A 21909-nucleotide genomic window follows, 5' to 3' on the forward strand; every position below is an offset into this window, starting at 1 on the left:
ATCCGCAGCACGAAGTCCACCATGACTTCATAGGAATCCGTCGGTTGTGGGGCGGGAGAACTGTTGCGTGAGCACCGACGTTTTGAGGGTTTCCTAGAACATATCACATCAACGGGTAGTCGAGTAGGAGGGAAGGGCTGGAGAAGGAGGGGTGGAAAAAGAGAAGAGGAGAGGGGCAGTTCGGCACCAGAAAACCCTAAGAAAAAAGAACGTAAACTTTCATTTCATCTTTCAAATGACAGTCCATCTAGAAACGATACCCTTCCCCTCCCTTTATAGTGAAAGCGAGAAGGGTGGTGTCAAAAGTGCGGTAATGGGCTCCTTTAGGAGAGAAGGCTTAGTGGGCTCTCCCCCCCTAAAGGGATCTTCAAGGAGGAAGAAGTCCTGCTGGGCTTCTCCCTCCCTCAAGGCCTAACAAAATGAGATAAAAGGAAAGACACAAGCTCCATGGGGGAAAGGCTGTACACACACAGGTGTGGCCTCCCCCACAGTCTAGGACGATAGACCAAAATCAACGACGTGAAACCAACCCCGTAAAACCGTGAGGGGCCTCCGTAAGATAGTAAAACAACATGAACATGAGAAAACACCATGACACAGGTGTGATTTACAAATCTGGCAGTGAAAACTCGGGTTCTTCACATCCGCTGGGGCTTCGCGATGAGGTTGATGACAAGTCAAGGTGCATTTGTCAATATGGTCCTCCATTATCCTCCTGGTGTGGGAAGAACTCGGCTCCGACGAGTGAGGGCCGACGATTTCATCGAGGGGTTGAACGAGCTCTGGGAGTAGTCGAAGAAGATATGCCTCTGAAATCCACAGGTCGTCTGACGACGGGCGACCCTGCCAATGCACAAGAAACCTCTGGTCCATTCGTTCCCCTACAACGTTAATTACTTCCTCTAGTACCGACTCAACATGCTCATGCCTCTCTGGGGACAAGACGGAGGGGGTAGAGGGGGACGCTCGCTCACATTACTACGAAGGCTCGAAGGGCTATGAGGCTCAACAATGGGTGGCATAGGATGGTATCGGACCAGATCGCTAATGTTGAAGGTAGGACAGATCGCCAAATTAGGTGGGATACCCACAACGCAGGCGTTCTCTCCAACCACGCGGACTATCGAGAAAGGCCCGGCGCTACGAGTGTGAAGCTTCGTAGCGACCCTAGGAGAATATCTCTCAGGCCTCAACCTGACCATGACTAGATCACCCTCAGTTCAGCTAACTGACCTACGGCCCACATCAGCTGCAACTTTGTATTTCTCATTCTTCATGACGATGCGATTATGAATGTCATGATACATGTCCCTACTAGGGAAGGACACGGTCTGACCGAAATTCAGTCAGACCGGACCGAACCGGACCTTCGATCAGCGTTTTAAGGGCTGACCGAACCTTCCGGTCTGGGTCCGGTTCGCACGTCGAAACCAGACCGAAGACCGAAACCCATTCTCTCACCCTCTTTCCCTCTCTTGCTCTCTTTTTCTTGCCCTTGCCCACCCTCTTCCTCTTTTCTTCTCGTTTTCTCTCTCTCTTGTCGTCTCTCCCTCTCTCCCACTCATTCTCTCTCTCTCTCTCTCTCTCTCTCTCTCTCTCTCTCTCGTCCTCTCTCCCCTCTCCTGCTCCTCTCTCCCTCTCTCCCGGTTGCTCTCTCTCCTCTCTCTCTCTCAATCTCTCTCCTGCTAGTTCTCTTCTCTCTCTCTCACCCTCTCTCCCGCTAGTTCTCTCCTCTCTCTCTCACCCTCTCTTCCGCTATTTCTCTCCCTCTCTCTCTTTCTCCTGCTATCTATATCTCACCCCCTCTCTCCCCCTCTCTCTTTCTCGTTCTCTCTGTCCCTCACCTAGTTTTCTCCCTCTCTCTCTTTCTCGTTCTCTCTGTCCCTCGCTTAGTTTTCTCCCCCTCTCTCTTTCTCGTTCTCTCTGTCCCTCGCCTAGTTTTCTCCCCCTCTCTCTTTCTCGTTCTCTCTGTCCCTCGCCTAGTTTTCTCCCCCTCTCTCTTTCTCGTTCTCTCTCTCCGCCCCCTCTCACTCCTGTAGATCCAGCCTTGTCCTCCCAATTATTCACGCTCCCTCTCTCACGTTTCTTACCACCTCCCTCTCGCCCTCTCCCCCGCTCTCACTCTCTCCCTCTCGTTTTCTATTACTCTCTTTCTCCCCCTCTCGTTTTGTTTTCCTCTATCTCTCTCTACCTCTTCCTTTCTTTTTGCTTATCTCTCTCTCCCACTCGTTTTCTTTTACTTTATCTCCTCTCTCTCTCTCTCTCTCTCTCTTATGTCCTCTCTCCCTCTCTCCCTCTCTCCCGCTACTTCTCTAGCCCTCTCTCTCACTCGTTCTCTTCCGCTCTCTCCCTGTCTCTCTCTCCCTCGTTCCAGTCTCACCCTCCCTCCTTCCATATCGCCCTCTCTCCCGCTCTCACTCTCTCCCTCTCATTTTCTTTCTCTCTACCTCTCTCCTATTCACCCATTCCTCCTTCCTCCCTCTCTCTCTCACCGGCTCTCCCTCTCCTTTCTCAAGGACCTCTCTCTCTCGCCCTCTCGCCCTCTCTCTCACCCTCTCTCCTGCTCTCCCTCTCCTCCTCTCTCTCCCTCTCTCTGTCAACCGCTCTCCCCCTTTTACTCCTCTCTTCCTCTCGTTCTCTGCTCGCTCGCCCTCACTTTGGCTGTCCTTCTCTCCCTCTCTCATTCTCTCTATCATACTCTCTCCCTCAAGCCTGATTCCTCTCCCTTGCGCACTCTCGCCCTATTGAACTCTTTCCATCTCGCCTGCTCTCTCTCCCTCTCACTTCCCCTCTCCGGGTCTCCCTCTCATCCTCTTCTCTCTTGCTCTCTCCCCCTTCTACTCTCCTTAACTACTCCCTCTATCCCTCCTAAACCTCTCTCTCTCTCTCTCTCTCTTTCTCTCTCACAGTTTTGCCCTCTCACTCTCACTGTCTTACTCTCTCCCTATGGTATTCTCTGTCTTGCACTATCTCAGTCTCACTCTCACTCTCTCAATCCCTCCCTCTCACATTCTCACACTCTCACTCTATAATTGTATTCCTCTCTTTCTCTCTCCCTCTCTCTCATTATCCAATACTGCTTTGGCTCCAGAGAGAGATAGAGGGAACTAACATGTAGATGTGGCGAGACGGCCAATTCAACTTAACATGTAATTACACATTGACTAGTCAACTTGACCGACCAAAGACCGGACCAGACCGGGACCGGACAGAGATCGAGACTGGACCAAACTTTAGGTCTAGGTTTAGCTTTTTGGTAAAACTGGACTGAGACCGGACTGTGTCCTTCCCTAGTCCCTAATATGTCATGTAAATGCGATGCCATCTTAGGATGCTCTATAATGCGGTTCCACTTGAATGAGATCTAAGGGTTTACGAGGTACCTGGCCATATACGATCTCAAACACAGTGCAACCGGTTGTGCGGTTCAACGAGGAGTTGAAGGCAAGCTCCGTGCGAGGAAGGATACGATCCAAGGTGGTGAGATTTTGCCCATGATGGAGTAGAGCAGATTTCCCAAACTCCAATTCACGACCTCTATCTGTCCATCCGTCTACGGATGATAGGCCATCGAGAATTTGAGTTTTGTTCCCATGAGAACCCATAAGGTCTTCAAAAAATAACTAGTAAAGAGTACGTCGCAGTCCGACATAATTGACTGTGGTACTCCATGCAGGCAGACTATCTCGTCAATGAACAGGCGTGCTACATGCGAGGCATCGGCCGTCTTTGAGCAGGGTATGAAATGAGCCATCTTGGAGCATCTATGGATGACTACCATGATGGAGTCCTGATGCCGGCCAGTCCTCGGTAATCCTAGTACCAAATCAATGCTAACATCATCCCATGGATGTGTCAGCACAAGTAATAGAGTATAAAGCCCCGCATTCTGCTTGATCATCTTAGCCTTGGAGCAGGTCCCTCTTCCAGGACGGCTAGTAAAATTGGTGTTCCAAAGATAAGATGGTCTTGTTGACATAAAAGTGTCCGCTCAGACCACCCACGTGCGTCTCCCAGATAAGAAAATCCTGCAACGAGGTGCGGGGTACACATAGCCTCGTCCCATAGAAGAGGTAACCATCGGAGAAATAGTAATCTCGGTACTCAGTTCTTGGTCCATCTCGAATGGCGCTGGAAATCTTCCCCAAGTTGGGACCGTCGGCATAGTCCTGTGGGAGTTGTTCAAACCCAAAAATGCGAGTTTTCATCATGGTGAGCACAGGTGGGCGTCGGCTAAGGGCATCAGCGACAGCATTGTCTTTCCCCTTCTTGTGCTGGATGACGAATGTATACTCCTATAGATATGCGATCCAGCGAGCGTGGCGATCGCTCACGTTCCACTAATCGTGCAAGTGTCGTAGCACGCTATGATCAGAGAAGAGAACGAACTACTTGGATAAGAGATAGTCGCGCCAATGGCATAATGACTGTACCAGGGCATAGAATTCTCGGTTTTAGTTGTCATAACGATGTCTTGTATCATTGAATTTCTCGCTAAAGTATTCTACGTGATGTCCATCCCGACTGAGGATGCCACCGATTCCTACGCTCGAGGCGTCGAAGGTGACTTTGAAGACTTTGTTAAAGTCCAAAGAGAACGATTCGGTCATGCGTCACTTGACTTCTTCAAATGCCTTGTCGGCCACCTTCATTCCCTCAAACTTATGGAGTCCGATGAGATCAATGATGGGGCAGTGATGTTGCTGAATATGGGGACGAATCTTCGGTAAAAGGTAGCTAAACCCATGAAACTTCGTACTTCGTTGACATCCTTGGGTTGTGGCCATGACGTAGTGGTTTCGACCTTGGCCGGGTCGGCCGAGACTCTGTGAGCGGATATGATAAAGCCGAGGAAGGAGACCTTGGTCATGAAGAAGCTACACTTCTTCGGGTGGGCATAGAGTTTGTCCCGCTGTAATGCCACGCACACCTCTCGGAGGTGTTGATGAACGGATGTAAGATTTCGTTCATCAATCGCTGGAACATGTTTGGGGCATTGGATAGCCCAAACGGCATGACGTTCCACTAGAACAAACCATCCTTGATCTTGAAGGCCATTTTCCACTCGACCCCTTGTCAGATGCGAACCTGATGGTATCCGCTACGCAAATCAATCTTCGAGAATATAGTTGCTCGGACCATTTGATCGAATGAGTCCTACACCCGAGGTATGGGAAAATGGTATTTCACCATAATTTTGTTGATGGCACGTGAGTCGCAACACATGTGCTAGGTGCCGTGGAACGGCACATGGGCTAAGACTCTCTCGGATAAGACCTTTGGCCAAGAGCTCCTTGACCTGTCGATACAACTCCTCATACTTTACCGGTCCATTTGGTAGTGTGCCAAATTTGGGAGCAAAGCTCCGAGTACTAAGTTGATGGCATGCTGAATACTTAGCATGGGTGGGAGCTTGTCAGGGAGCTCTTGGGGGAAAACATCCCTATAATCAGACATGAGATTTGTCAACTCGAGCGCATCAGGCGCCTGGGGTGCTTGTAGCGTATTAGGCGCTTCCATTGAAAGAACACTCAGGGTGAGAGCAAAACATACGGGTATACACCCATTAGTGATCTTCGGCTGGGCGACCGGGATTGGGGTGATCGGTCCTGACTATGTGGGTGCTCGTACCGCTGGATACTAAATCAATCGGCATCCTCAATACATAAAGGAGCATGTGTTCGATCTTCCTGAAAGTTGCATGTCGTAGTCCTATAACCATGGTCGTCCCAATATAATGCTACCGATTTTTATGGGAAGGACGTCGCATAGCACGTGCTCATCATAGGTGCTCATCTTTAGCGGTACGTAGCATTGGGACCGTATGGGTAGGGTGATGGAGAGCATCAAGACGACGCCAATGAGCCATCACCGAAGCCGGCGTCCACGACACCAGCATCACCGCCGGTCCGTGTCCAGCTCGACCGGCACGCCAAAGTGTCCGTGAAAATGCCCGGGTTTAAGTACCCTGGGTAGAGCACGTGTTCGCACCTTCCGTTATCTGTTTTCCATTGTTTTATTCTCTGTTTTGTGTTCGTCACGACGAGCACCCCTACTCATCATGGCACGTCCGTATCACCATGTTTTCATATCGATTCGCATCGTTTTTATTTTCACGTCATTTAGTATGTTATTTTCGTACTTATGTTGTAAATGGGGGGGGGGAGATCCTTATTGGACTCCCCTTCCTGGACTCTTTGCAAGGGCCCATCATGGCCCTATATAAGGCCATGATGGGACCACGTTCAATTCTAGATCTGGATTTGCATTTGTGACAGTTACAGTCATCGTTGAGATCTCACCTTGAGAGGAGAAGAGGAAGAAGAAGAAGGTAAGGAGGAAGAAGAAGAAGGAAGAAGGCGCCGCCCACCCACAAAAATCACCTTTGTAGGGGCCCCAAAATCTTCATCGGATTGTCCAATATCTTCGCTGAAGAAGCTAGTTGGGATCTCATTTTCACGTCGCTGTTATTACAACTCTTGGGTGACCAACGAAGCCTGCCGTCGGAGTGTTCTACTACGTTGTCTGTCGGAATTCTTCCCCGCTCGTTGTGACTTCAACTTCGGCATATCAGTCAACCGCCGTGTTTTCTCTCTCCAAAACGTGAAGACCCCTTATCACTGTCGGTGTTCCTACTCGGAAATATTCTGTGCGGGAACATTCGTATTCGATCTTCCGCTAGGTACTGAGGTGTTCCTTCTCGGGAACATTCTGTGTGGACGATCGTAGTGCCCGGGACGTGTGGATTGCTCCTCTATCGATTCTGCGGAGCCCTCTGGTCATTCCTATCAGCCAAACGTGACTATAATTCTGCAGTGTGTAGTCTCCTTGTTGAACTCTCATCATGGCCAGATCTTCAGGCTCCACGCGCCTGGTCAACTAAGGCCTTTGTCTCAAGAAGGCTCTGTGCGGTCAATCTTTGTGTTTGATACGAGCAGACTACTCTGCGGTTGATCCTCCGACACTCTCCAGATGATCCTTTCTTCCAATGCGTTCTTCCTGTGCGGGCAGCAGTCGGTTGGTTCCACCGTACATTAACCTATTGCCCTGAACGTGTGCCGATCTCAGTTTTGTGCATCCCCTCGTCATCTCGCAGCATCCTTCTGGATCTCCCAATATATCTTGGCCTGTCCTCCAAGTCAGGCCTCGGCGTATGAGACGCATAAGTCGTCGTCCATACCGTACCATTGGAAGTAGCTCTCCAAGTCGGACTCCCAGTCTGTATAGTCCTTCGGGTTCCTCGTACCCTTCTAGATCGGAACCTCCACTCGGACGCTCTTCTGAATCATGGCTCGGTGAGCCTCTCGTCTACGATCCCTGACATTGTCATCATAGTGCCAACGGGGTGACGAATGTCACCGAATATCCTGGGGGTCATAGGGATCGCGGGCCTATGATGTCGGCACCGGAGCCGGAGCCCGAGGAGTGGGGTAGTAATCTAGGGGGGCCGATGGTCTGGGCGGCATGTCCGTAGGGCTTGGCGCGGGGGGTGCCGACTGATGATATGGCTCGTACTGATTAGTGGGCGCATAGAATGCCACGACCACGACCGCAACCGGTGAGGCGGCGGCAGATGTTGAGGCAGCATATGGGTCGCGTGGCGCATAGGTTGGCGCTGGTGCATAGGCAGGCAGTGTTGTGTAAGTTGGCGCTGGTACGTATGTCGGCGCCGGCGCGTAAGCCAATTGAAGTGGTGCCCGAGGGGGGGGGCACGAGGTTCCTCGTAGTAGTCAGGTTGCTTGTAAGGTGCTACATGAGTTGGCACCGACCCGTACGATGCTAGAGGTGCCTGAGGAGCCAATGGGTAGTATGGGCCCTCGTATGTCGGTGGTTGGGCCCACGCATATGGCGGGACGTAGGTATCACAACTCGGGTACGTGGTAGGGGTGGGCTCGTATGGCCTGCCCTGAGAATTATGATAGGGTCCTGCTGACCGATATGCGACCGGGGTGGGCATCTCTTCGCGTGGCGGGAACTGCGACTCTGGGTAGTGCAGCGGCCGATATTGGTAGTAATATCGGTCTTCATTTTATCGTGGCGGGCAGTACAGGTTGGTTGGTGCTGGCCTTCATGGCGGTTGTCCCCGTGGCATCTAACGTGGTTGGTAGGTGCGCATCGGTGGCTCGACTTGACGAGGTGGCACGTCGAGGAGTGGCGGGGACTCCGAGCTATCTGGCGCTGGCGCCTTCGGGGGGCTTTGAACAAAGTCCTTCGCAGGTGCTGGGATGGGGTGGGAGCCTAGTGCCGGCGTAGGTGCCAATAGCACTACATCCTGCCCCCGGTCATTGATCATGGGTGGGGGCGCGCTCATAGGTGGCCTGTTAGGGGGAGTAGGGGCCCTCGGAGAGGGCCCTTCGCTAGCTCGAGTCGATGCTTCGGATTCGCCTCTCTCTAGCGAGGGTTCATAAGGGAGGGCTAACAAGGGTTCTTCAGGTGGAATATTGGGAACAACAGGGTCGTAGTCGAGACCCTCCTCGTGAGGTGCACCATCCACGGTGAACCGTAATTGGCCCGTGTCTTAACCATTCTATGGCCAGGTAAGTTGTAGTCTAGGTCTTCTATCTAGGATGATGTGATGACAAGATGTATGTATGGGATGCAATGAATTTCAAAATATATATGCGTACAAAAAAAAAGAAAAATAAAATAAGAGAAAATAATTTTTTTTGTATTTTCCTGGACTGATAGTGCTAAGCATAGAGGTTAGCACGATAAGCTCTAATACCAATATGATGTAAAACGACCGATCGACCCATCGCATAGCACTGCTGGGAGTGTTCACAATATAAGCAACAACAACAAAGTGAAATGCGTGCAAGTTTTAATGGGAGATCAACGAGAAAACGTAGTAACCAACTGAACCAGGGTGGGGTTCAGGTAACAACACTCACAGATGTCGAGCCAGGCCTAGGCTCCCAATGATCCGAGAGCTCAGCTCGAAAGCCGACGAAGTAAAGGAAGGGTTACCATCCAGCAGCGTCTATGCCGTCGTCACTAGCGAACTAATCCAACACTATAAAGAAGTATTCTAACATAAGATGGTGGCTATTCCTATGTAGTAATCAAAGGATCTCTCAAGGCAGAGGAGCACTCGTAATAAATCGGCACTGAAGGCAGTATGATACCGCAAAGATTAAAGGGGAGAGGAGGCGTGACCTGTGGTGGTGGCATTAAGTCTGGAGACAGGGCATGCCTGTTGCAGAACTGAAGTGTTTTTAAAGGAAACAAAAGAATGCCCGAAGCAGCCGCGGTCCACGGATGGGTGTGTATCCACCGATTCTCCCGCTTGACAGGGGACCAGCTTGAGCAGATTCGTGATCGAGAGGGAGAGGGAGAAACCCAAGGCAGCAAGATCGACCGCGTCTCCCCCTCCCCCACGATCCTTCCTATGTAAGCTTCATGAGACCGCGACCAGGGCGTGAACGGTCAAAGAGAAAAGCAGCATTCATGAGTGTGAAGAAATTTTCCGCAGGGTCCACTACTTGGAGCCCGATGGCTAACTGGATTAAAATTTCTACACCAGCACGTTCACACGGCCACGTCGAGTGTTCACGTCCCAGCCTCTCAAAGTGTTAAGAGGATTCTGTCACGACGACTCCTTTGTTTTTGAGCAGACCGAAGGGCGTTGGGAGTGCTTCCCTTGCAAGGTGGCCCCACAATAGTGTGGGTGAGACACTGGCAGCGCCGTCCTGTGCTGGCTTTCAATGGCCTATAGAATTCAGTTGGTCAAAAAACACAACTGGAAGCAGAGGACACTTTCCCCCTAGTTCTCCTGGCCCTCCCGTCATCAAAGGGGCTCTTGTAGTCGTGGTCGAGTCTGAGAGGAGGGAGGAGGGAACGGACTTCCCGGGTACTACGAGCGGTGCACTTTCTTAAGAACATCATGCTCCTGACCTGCCGCACGAAGTCTACCACGACTTCACAGGAGTTCGTCAATTGTGGAGCGGGAGAACTGTTGCATGAGCACCGACGCTCAGAAGGTTCCCAGAACACATCACATCAACGGGTAGTCGAGTAGGAGGGGAGGACTGGAGAAGGAGTGGTGGAAAAAGAGAAGAGGAGAGGGGCAGATCGGCACTAGAAAACCCCTAGAAAAAAGAACGTAGACTTTCATTTCATATTTCAAATGACAGTCCATCCAAAAACGATGCCCTCCCCCTCCCTTTACAGTGAAAGAGAGAAGGGGGGCGTCAAAAGTGCCCTAATGGGCTCCTTTAGGAGAGAAGGTTTAGTGGGCTCTCCCATGACACAGGTGTGATTTTCAAATATGGTAGTTGATAACACCCTAATTTCGGTCTTTATTTCATGTTATTAGCATGATTTATGCATTTAAAAGGCTTAAATTTGGGTTGTTATCATATATTTACACAAAAATAATGCTTCCAAGTAATTTCTGCTTTTCCCTAATTTTCTGTTAATTATATGAATTTTTAAGGATTTATTGAAGCTCGAAATAATTATTTTTGGATGAAAATGGCATATTAAAAAGTTTATTTCGACATTTATCAACATGGGAATTAATCAGGGAATTTTCTAGAATTTTCTAGAATTTTTTAAAAATTTTTAGGAATTTTCTGGGATTTATTTCAAGAAGAAATGCATTTATTCTATGAAAAAGGGCATATTTATAAGAGAAAAAATGTATTTATGCAATTTCTAGACTTTTCGGGGCCTTTTTGCAACGTTTCGTTGCAAAAAGACCCTGAACACAGCTCTCGGTCGCCACGGCAGGCGTAAAGATCCTATTTAAAATCATTCAGGGTTTTATTGCAATTTTTAATATATATTTTTAATGTTTTAGGAGAAATCGGAGGAGAGAGAGTGAGCCAGGGGCATATACGCAATTACTTTTGGGCGGCGTCCAAAAGCAATTCCAGGCTTTTTAAGGAGTTTTCTGCAAAAAGGAGGATTCAAAATGCGCCAGCCAATGAGAGAGCGACACGTCATTGCGTGTTTAAAAACGAAACTAATAAATAAATCAATTTTAAATCCAATGGATTAAATTGGTTTAAAATTGATTTATTAATAACTTTTGATCCTGAAGTCCGATTGAGATGATTTTTTTATGGATTTTTTCGTCTTGATCCCCTCTTTCTATCTGTATGGTTAGATCATTCAGATCTAGCCTACATTGATAGATAAATATTAAGTACTAAACGGGGGTAAAATGGTGATTTTTACCCTATAACCTAAGTATAAAAGCTAAATTTCGAGAGGGGGAGCTCATTTTGGATGGTGCTCTATCACAGCTGCAAGACAAGGAGGAGCTCTAGCTTGGATCAAGTTATCTGGTACTTTTTTTCCTTTATTGTATTTGAACTTTTATGCATTTTGAATGAATTAGGTTAAGTTGTTTGTTTCTTCATCTCTATTCTGATCTGAACTTCTAAATCGCTTGGCTTGAGCGGCATGTACAAGCCCTGATTAGGATTGAGAGGAGAAATTGAGGGATTTACCTTGGCATTCAATTGCATTCCAAAAGAAAACTCTACAAAATTTAGTTTTAATTCTTAGGAGATTAAGATTTCCCTTTTTATTTCTGATTTAGCAAATTCTCAAAACCAACCAAAACTTAAATCAAAAATTTCTTCCAACCTCTCTAATTGAATTCTTTGATCCATCCAATTGGATCAATTAATTCAATCTAGAGCCCACATTTCTTCTTTTCATCTCATCTCTTCTACCCCCCTCTCTAAATTCTCACCTAATTAGGGTGACTTGATCCTCATTGAAGATCAAATTCACTCTAATTAGGATCTAAAACACCAAAAATAAAATCAAATTGAAATTCCTACTTGTCTCCCTTGGACGACACTCATACTTATCACTATACATATTAAGTAGAGTTTTATAAATTTTATTGCATAAGCCAAAAATTCACAACGACAAGGGCTAAAAATTTTGCGTAATTTTCACCCCTATTTTTGGCTTATCAGTAGTGAAAACTCGGGTTCTTCACATCTGTTGGGGCTTCGCGATGAGGTTGGCGATGAGTCGGGTTGCATTCGTCGGCATGGTCCTCCATCAAAATCTAGTTGTGCGGTGCATTCTGCGACAACCTTAGCTGTACAAGATCTTATGGTCGTCTGCCGAGTTCGGGTGTGCGCCCACACTCTACGGTCAATTGGCGATGTTCTAAGCCAATTATTGGCCGTGGACTACAAGCTTCCATCGGGCCATGCTGTCTGTGTCAAGCAGGGTCAACACACGAGCATAAACCCTTGTGTGACAGCACTGCACGTTGTTCTCTACTCGCACCCTATTCAGCCGAGCAGACCAATCGCAACCTTGCCATGCCCAGGACTGCATCAGACAATTATGACACCCGCCAGGTGTTTGGACACGCGCTGCTACTGACACAACTACTCTGCTGCCCGCCATGCTACTTGTGCCGCCCTCACTGCATTTGTTCAGAGCTGCTGCTGCCATTGCCGAGCCCCTTGGTCATACTTTGTACCTCGGACATCGTTTCTCATGCATTGTCGCACCGGCTCACCTGACGAGTCGTGCTTGTCGAGCCTAGGTTGATTGTACGTTCTCTCGTACCACTGTACCCTCCTCTCTCTCCTCCCCTCAGCCCTCCGACACCACACTCCAGTACCATGCCATCGCCTACTATCGAGCTATATCATTTTATCCTTCGACAGGCCTTTACGGTGCCAGCCCCTACCAGCCACTTGCATCGTCGAAGATGGCGACGATGATCGACACCACCGACCAGGTACACCGTCCCCTTGCTTGTCAGTTACATTACTTTATACAATATATTTTTGGCTGGACTCCACCGCACTCGGGCTAGTCAAGGTGAGAGAATTTATCGAGAAAATTATGAATTGAGTGAATTCTTTGGTACGGGTCGAGCTCGTCTGTTATGTGTGAGCATCAACGGAATTTGTTCCCTTTGACATCGTAGCTGCCATCGTTGCTCTGGGGAGGGTCACAAGGTCACCGTCACCATCACCGGTCGCCCGCCTCGGGCTCAGAACTTGGCGAATCCCCACGCGTCTGGGCCTGCACATCGACGTCCACCTAGGATTCATGTCATCACATAGTTACATCACTCCTAGTGAATTAACCGATGGACGACGACATTGCTGACGTGCGACATCACGTACATATGATTGGACAGGCCATTAAACTAGTCTCTTCAATTATTATCAAATACTAGACTACAACCCCGAGGGTGTTTTCATTGTATAGGATGTGTGCAGTAGCTTATGCATGTATTTTCATTTCCCATGAAGGTGCCTATATCCCCTACATGTGCCGTTTCCACATATCTTGCATACGTAGCAAACATCATGTAGCTGAGAACAACATGCTCCATTTGCTTGGTGTTCCTTGAATTGGTTTAGGAAAATACCTCGATATTCAATTTCATATATTTTTAATCCATTTTAAGCCAATTTCTTATCTATTTTTACCAGAATATTAAATTCATCGTTTAAAACCCTTTATTCTTTATGATCAAACTATTATTCATTTCTTATTGCTGGTAAGTGGTTCAAGTAAATTTATGTATACTTTAAAATTACTGTAAATCATAAAAGTGTTAGATAACAAAATGGATTGTGACAAACTTTTATACAGATCTTACATCTTGTTGGTTTATGTAGCTTTGCGTTTACAAAAGAGGAATGCTTGAATTATGTATTTATACTTAGACTAACGCTCGAGTGCTTAAAAATAATATATAATGCCTATCCATGGAATGATGTAAATCATACACAATCATACTGTTTTAAAGGAACGAGCTAAAGGATTAGAGTTTGAGGCTAAGTGTAGGGCCACAATGAGGTTGAAATATATCTTATAATCCCACACAACAGATTTAAATACATATTATAATCCCACACAACAGATATTCGAAAATAATTTTAAATATCCAAATAAGAATGACCAATATTGTAGACATTTATATGGACACACTAACAGCTATTGGGTGCTCATCAGGGGGAAGTGTTCGTTCAATTGATCCATAGAAATCCTTGAGTGAGATTATACGAAACTATTATTCAGATTGATTTACATCATATCTGGGTGAGTGATCCTTAAACCTGACTCAGAAATGACATCCGATGGATGGACTACTATATTTAGGCAAAAACCAGTGAGTTCCTTTTTATATAATTGAAAAACATATTAGATGGAACAATACATGAACTTTACAAAGATGATTGATCGATCAAGGTGGAATTGAGTGCTCTCATTATTAGAAGAGATAACTCAAGAAAGATTACACAATCAAGTCCTTGGAAAAACTTTTAAAATATCATACCAGAGTTTTCTGATGATTTCCTAACACACAAGTACTAACTAGATGAGTGATTAGTGTTTGATAGTAGGCCAAAGCTTATGTCACCCTAGGAACATCGAGTACAAGGGACTTCACGTTCACAGAAATCAATCACAATCAAGGCTCTGTGACAGATTTGATGTTCTCTTTTGTATCTTGTTAAGTGAAAGCTGTACCTAGCACCCCAAGGGCATAACACTTAACATAAGGTTCGGTTAAATCATGCTTTTCTTTATTAAGCTATATGTTGACTTATACCATTATAAAGGTTAACCAATAAAAGAAATTATTACATTGGAGTTCTAAATGAGACTAACACATGGGCCTAGAGGGTCACAAATGATTGGTTTTTTGGATGTTACAATACATAATTCAATTAGCGGGTATAAACAACTCATCAAGTAAGATTTGAAAAATCTAGAATTTTAGGGGCAATTATTCTCCACCATTTTTGCATTGGGTGTCATCTCCTCTTCTTGTGATTGGAATGGTGAAAGATTGACACATAATACGTGACAGGGCTCTTTAGAGAAGAGATTAAAGGTGTGTAAGATCATGTGGATACTTCTAGAGGCTAGACACTTGACAAGTTCAGCACGTGATAACTTAAGAACCAATAACTTAAATTCCAAAGTATGATAAGCCGATTTGATTATTATCTTTTCATTTGTTTGAAAATGGTTATTATGATTTCATGTTTTCTGCCACCACATAAATGATAGAGCTAATTTTGGAATGTCAATTTAACATTGTAATAAATTTCACTTTAGGTAAATAATTTTTATAACCTTTGAATATCACTCTGAGAAGCATGGTGAAGAGGGAGGTTGTTTCCACAATGATAGGTAATTCACATATAGACGTAATTAAAAAATTAGAGGAACATATAGACAGGTGAATTATGTGCATGTGTATATGGATTAGTGCAGTGAACACAAGCACTCAACACCTCTTGGTATTTTGGGGGGCGTACAAGCTTACTAGCTATGCATAGTTATTGCACACTATGTGACTGCCCAATGCCACCAGGTCATTGCTTGGTCTTGCAGCCTCACATTTGTATCGATACACAGCTGCATGGCTACATGTCTTTCAGTCATATGGAAATAAGATAAATAAAGGAGAGATAAAAATAGAGAGGAAGAAAGGAAGCACAAACGTGGGAAAGAAGAATGAATGTATGGTGTTTCACAAAATTCTATATATAGCACAAAGGTTGTACTTAAACTATTCGATGAAATATTTTCATTATTTATATTTTATATTCAATTTGGAATTTTGATTTACCATTTTTCCAGAATACTTGGGGTTTTGTCATCCGCTTCTGATTATCCACTTCCAGTAATGCCCACCCTTCAGTTTTGTTATCCATCCTCTTACCTTTCGCTCACTAACACCATGTCCTTCATTCAAATGCAGGAACTGTCAGCACCTTCAAACAAAAAGGTCAGAGATAAATAAAAAATGATGGTGGGTCTTCCTCACTTTGAGGTTAAAGAATATATTGTGATTTTAGAATAAAATATACCAAAAGGATTATATATATTCAGTTTAATAGGATGGAGTGAGCTAATATTGTGGGGGGGTTTATATAGAGCTTAAAATATTTTATTTCATAATCGTTTGTCTTATCCATCATCGAGAAAGGATTTCTAGTAAGGGGTAGATGGCTAAAAATGCAAATGGATGGCCATGTTACTGTTTATTATATTTCCAGTAGAACATATTCTACATTTACAAGTCAATTGGAGTCATGAACCCAGGTCACTTCAAGCAATCCATGATTTCCCGATCAGCATTATAAGTCATATTTTGCCTTTTGATTCATTTACAGCAGCTCCATTATCATCCATTTCTGCCAATAAGATTAAAACATTGACTGTTTTGAAAGAAATCTCCCACTCTGAATGGGTGTTGGCCAAACTGACTCAAGGTCTATGAATATTTTCCTACTTTGTTTGGAGGTACAGACATGGGTTGTATTCTTCTCTCATATATATTTGCCCATGGCCCAGCACACACTTTTATTGTATGATACAGAGTGATTAATTCCATATGGAAAAAACTTAGAATCTAAATGCCTTCATAAAGGTTAAATAAACTGATTTAAAATAAGAACCCAACATTTCTCATGTGTAAGGCGCTATGGCCTATTAGGCTGTGTATGTTGTGATAATGACATGAAATAGCAAGCACAATAGCACATACTCATTGATTGGGGTTGTTGAGTTGTTGATGTGGCTGCTAGAACACTATACTTGCTTTTGATCAAATGTGGAGTAGGTTGCCAAAGCTAAGTGAAGTGAGTACTCGCCATGGGCAGTAATATTAAGGCTAAACTTTAATTTCTATTTCTAATTTCCTTATTATAGTCGAAACTCCAAAAAAATCAGGAAGAGCAATAGTCCTTGATTTATTTACCTCCTAAGGTCATGTATTACAAGGGAATTTGTTTTTAACTTATCTAAATTTTATCCTGCTGTTCAAACTTTTCTGGATCATTTATTACTGTGAGAAAAAAGGACAAATTTTATGTATGAAGCCCTGAAGTAAATCTCACAGTCAATATCGCACCAATATTCATTGACATAAATTTAATATTGTAATGTACATGATCTACCTAAAAGGAAATATAAAGATATAGCTAATGAGTAGTGAACTATTGTGATATTACATTACGTTAATCACTTAACTTAAAACATGTTTTCAGAATTAGTCGTTTAATCAGTATTTAACAAAGACATGACCATTTAAGGATAATTTAGCACAGTAAAGTGCCATGATATAAACTCAGAATTAGGTATGGTAATGTCCTGATTGGTGTTTGATATTAATAAATAATATTGAATAGATGTATAAGCACTGTAATGTGCATTTACTGATGAGTATCACCACTCTCAACATGAAACCATCATCAGAAGTTTAGAACTATTGAAGTTATGATCAGGGCGGTGAAAAAGTGATAGGTTTAAGGTAAGAGCTCGAGAGAACGGGGAATTAGTGAGGTTTTAATTTAATATTAGTATTTATAAAAATTATGAGTAATTTATATCAAATATGGATAATGTAGATGTGGAGAGAGAATGACAAAGAAAGATAAATAAAATGAAGGGAATGAGTGATGATAAGATAAGAAAGGGAGATATATGGATATTCATGTATGTGGAATTAAGCTAGGTATGTAACTTCGGTAATGTGAAATGATGAGAAAATAAAATATTTAAGGTCTTAGGAAATGGGGAAAATTTTGTATGCAATTTGATGGAAGAAGGGATGGATCGAAACTAGATCAGGAGTCATCAATATAAGTCATTATCTTCTACCAAGACAGGTTGATTAAAAGATCCAGGTGATCTCCTTAACTTCTATGTTGCGTGTTCTCAATCAGACAAGAACAGCAGGAGCACCTTTATGGATCTAAAGCTCTGTCTTTAACTAAGTATATCATTCTTAGATGAAATTTCAAATATGTTACATTGCCTTACATTGCATTTTATGGTTCATAAAACTTTGTATTCTATGAATGTGTGTATTTTGTTGAATTTACCCTATGAATTCTACATACATTTTGTTCAATGTAAGCACTTGGGAGCCAGAGATCATTCCACAATGAACCTCTTTTCAAGACATGATAAAAAATTTTAAATCATGTTTAGTGAGTTGAGGATGAGTTGGAAATCCATAATCATACATGCACATACTACCTATGCCTAAGGAATGCTATGACATAGTTCACCTGACATGTAAGGTAACAGGGTCAAACAGATGCATGTTGACTCCAAATTTGTGTGTTCAGCCAAATACCTAATATGTAATCAATCTTAAATCCAAAAATAAAATGATTTAAACTCATTTAATCACTTTAAAAGGATGAACAATGCATTGCTTCTATTTTCGGATCAACTTTAAGCCATAAAAGTATATTTTTTTCAGAATGATTTAAGATAAGTTTATAATTGACATTCAAATTATAGTTGTCCATATTTATTTGAAGGATATTAAAATTATTATTTCAGAAATTTATAAAGAGTTTTTTGATCAGTGGGGATGCCCTCATCATAATTTGACTAATGCGTGTTTTTCTTTGGAAAAAAATAAAGTAAACATTTTTAAATTAGTTTTTTAAAAATATTTTTTTCAAACGAGTTTTCAGGAAGCTAGATCTTGTGCACTATACAAAGGTCTTTAGCCATTCTATTTTGTTTAGTTTAATGGCTTATTAGTTATACTATTTTTTCTGCCCACCTAGATTGTGTGACCTCATAATGGGGAAAGTACAAAGTTCCCTAAAAGTTCCATGAATGCTGTCACAAATTCTGAACCTGGAAAGAAAAAAGGTAAGAAGTTAATGGTGGTTTTTTTAATTTAAAATTGCTTGCATGTAATGCTGCTTCCCACTTCTTTAAAAGTAAAACATATCGCATCCTATAAATGTCTTAATCTTGAATGAAATAGTGTTGATGTTCACCAAATTCTTGACCTTCGAGCTCTACATACCTGAAATGGAATAAATAAAGTAAATAAATAAATCACTCTTTCCAAAGAAGGCATATCATTCCTTCCATAGTGCTATGCTATCATGAGAATGAATAAATAACATATTCCGGTCTTCCTCTTATGACCTTTTTATTTTTGTCTTGTGTGTTTAATCTAGACAAAATCGTAAGAGTAGCCTGTACATGTGGACAGAAGGTGAGGAGGACAGAGTTTAAGGCATCGTAAGAGTGTGTGGATTGAAAGCATCTTAAATGAGAAACTTTGGATTGATGTAAGAAGATTAATGAACCTAAGGAGAGAAGGAAAATTTGTGGATGGAAAGTGCGATAAAGTATGCAAAGAGTTTGAGAGAGCTTTGATCAGTTTGAATGAGAAATATTGTGGACTAAAGGGAGTGATCAGAGCAAAATCCTTAGGAGGGTACTGATTACAAAAGGGCTAAAAACATCAGGATCTTAGAGCATTTATGAAAAATATTTTTTAATATTTGATGTATTAACAAAGATAAGATAAGAAAAAGATAGCTAAAGAAATTACTAAAAAAGGAAAATTCTTGAGGAGACGTAGCGATAATAAAAGAGATACTTATGGACAGAGTTTGAGGAGAGAAGAATGATTTGGACTTGTAATAGAGATACAATTTTGAGATATCAAGTTGACGTATTGGGCCACCAAGTTAAGTAATGGGCAAATTTAGCAAGACAAATTTTAGTGGATTAGAAAAGGATATTGTGTAAACCTCTTGTTGTTAGACTTGTGATTTATTGATTAGCAGAAGAGTGAGCCAAAGTCAAAAGTCAAAAGGAGAAGTCAAAGTCAGTAGTTTTAAGATAGAAAAGGTCAAACACAATAAACTACTTTATTGGAACTCATATATTTGTATTTTTTATTTTTTTATTTGATTGGATAATATTTGGAAGTCTAGGGATATTGTGAGAGTTTCCTAGACTATGCCATGGAGGCCACCTAGATGACCTAAGTGATTAATCCGGTGTCATGGTAGAGTCATTTACAATGGTTAAAGAGGACAAGTGAACTAAATTGAGTGGTTCGAACAAGAGGAGGGGAAAGAGATGTCCATTTAAAATGGACAAGGCCAAATGGACCAAGGAAGGACAAGTTATTCACCATCTTTTTATTATTTGATACCCTTATATAACCTCTTTAACAACAATTTTCTAGGGGGCCTTTGAAGTCCAGCCACTGATATACCCAGGTCAGGGGTAAGTGAGTTGTCGTAACCTACATAAGAAGCACAATGTTGACCCTTCATCTACATTCCAGTATCTAGGAAATCAATAATCTATGAATGAACTTGAAAAACAGTAGATAAAAAATGAATTTTTAAATCTCTAACTTAGACCCCGCCACTCTTATGTACAAACCTAGCCATAAAAATCAACAAATCTATATAGAGGAGGGACCTCTTGGTAAACGTACCTAGTAATATATGTAATAGAGCCCCATTACAGACTTTGAAAAACTTATTATATGAGAACGCCAAGTGAAATTCAATCTCACTCGTCCTATGAATCCCATTTGAAAATTCATCTTAAATATATAAAATGAATTTTCAAATGAGGATGCCAAGGCACTGATTTTCCCAGAGGACTACCCATAAAATATATAGAGCTCCTATTTGAAATTGGTTATCTTTTTCTTGATAACCAGAAGAGAATACCTGAAACATCTCCAATCTTGATAAATTATGTAATCACAGTAGCTAAGAGCTAGCCTGGCTCCACAGCTCCAAATATTCAAGACCTCCCTATTACATAATCAGTATTAAAATAAGGTGAATCAATGATCTTATCAGTCAGATTTTGACCAAAATATTGACCAAGTTTAATCTTAGAGAAGTCATTCTTAATAACTTTTTATTTCTAATCACCATTTTCTCATTCAAAATCCCTTTTATTTTTTCACAACCCAGAACTATGGAGTCTTTTTTAATTTAGATTCAATTTGTTTCAATGTTTTTGAAAAAAACGTATTCGTTTTTTTCAAAGCCTTGTAGTGAGAGTTTTTGAAAAAAAACATATTATGATTAAAAAATTATGTCTCTATATTCAATGAATATTTAAATTAAATTATCCCCAATGTTGTATAAAGTATGATTTATCATTGATACTTTTATTTATTAGATAATATCACATGGAATCCTTGAGGTTCTGTAATGACAACTATGTGAGCAAATCCCAAAACTCATAGTTCAGGCAACTCATCTAAGTCATGAAAGGATGTGAATATGATGACCCAATCATGCCATTCTTAGTCTTCGATTACTGGGAGCCAAATCAGATGAGGTATGTACCATTTACGAACATGATTTAATTTCATTCTATATTCTATATATATATATATATATATATATATATATCTATGTATTTTACCCATTAGTGGATAGTCTTGTGAAATAACATTTCATTTATGTGTTGTTGACATGAAAAAACCTTGAGAAGAATTTATGGGGAAGAAATGAAATATTGTAGAGTATACTGCCTCTTCATAAAGGGTTGGCTTAGAATTAAGCATCGGGTCATCCGGCACCTTAACATGCATCCCAAATGATGATGGACCATTCAAAAGATCAAGCCCATGCTTGTCAATATCCGCACCATGGAGCCCGAGTCGACGTGAAGAACCCAAATTTCCAATATCAGGATTGATGACAACTTCATAGCATCATTTTATTTCCTTCCACGTGTCATCCTTTTTTCCTTTGACTTTTGGGAGCCCCCCCCTTCCATCGTTTTTGTTGGTTTTATTTTGTTTTATTTTGATCTTAGGGGAGAGTCCTTATTTTGGACCCCTTCCCTAAGGTGGCCCATTAGAGCACCCCCAACCCTCCTTACTATATAAGGGTCATCATATGATGAACTCAGAGATCCTTGGAATAGACAAAAGACTTTCGTAGTTGCACCTTGGGGCTCCATCTTTGCCCTCCATGGAGGAGCACTAGCTCAGGTCCTGTAGGTTACTTCTGAAGAAAGGGTACTCTCCGATCATCACCACCACTGAGCCACCGTTGAGTGCCATTGACAGCTGCCATTGTGACCTTGGTCGGGCCACCACTTGCACCGCTGACAGTGCAATCATCCAATGTGTGCAGGTAG

This window comes from Wolffia australiana, chromosome 1 (assembly GCF_029677425.1).
Source record: "Wolffia australiana isolate 7733 chromosome 1, ASM2967742v1".
NCBI classification, from domain to species: Eukaryota; Viridiplantae; Streptophyta; class Magnoliopsida; order Alismatales; family Araceae; genus Wolffia; species Wolffia australiana.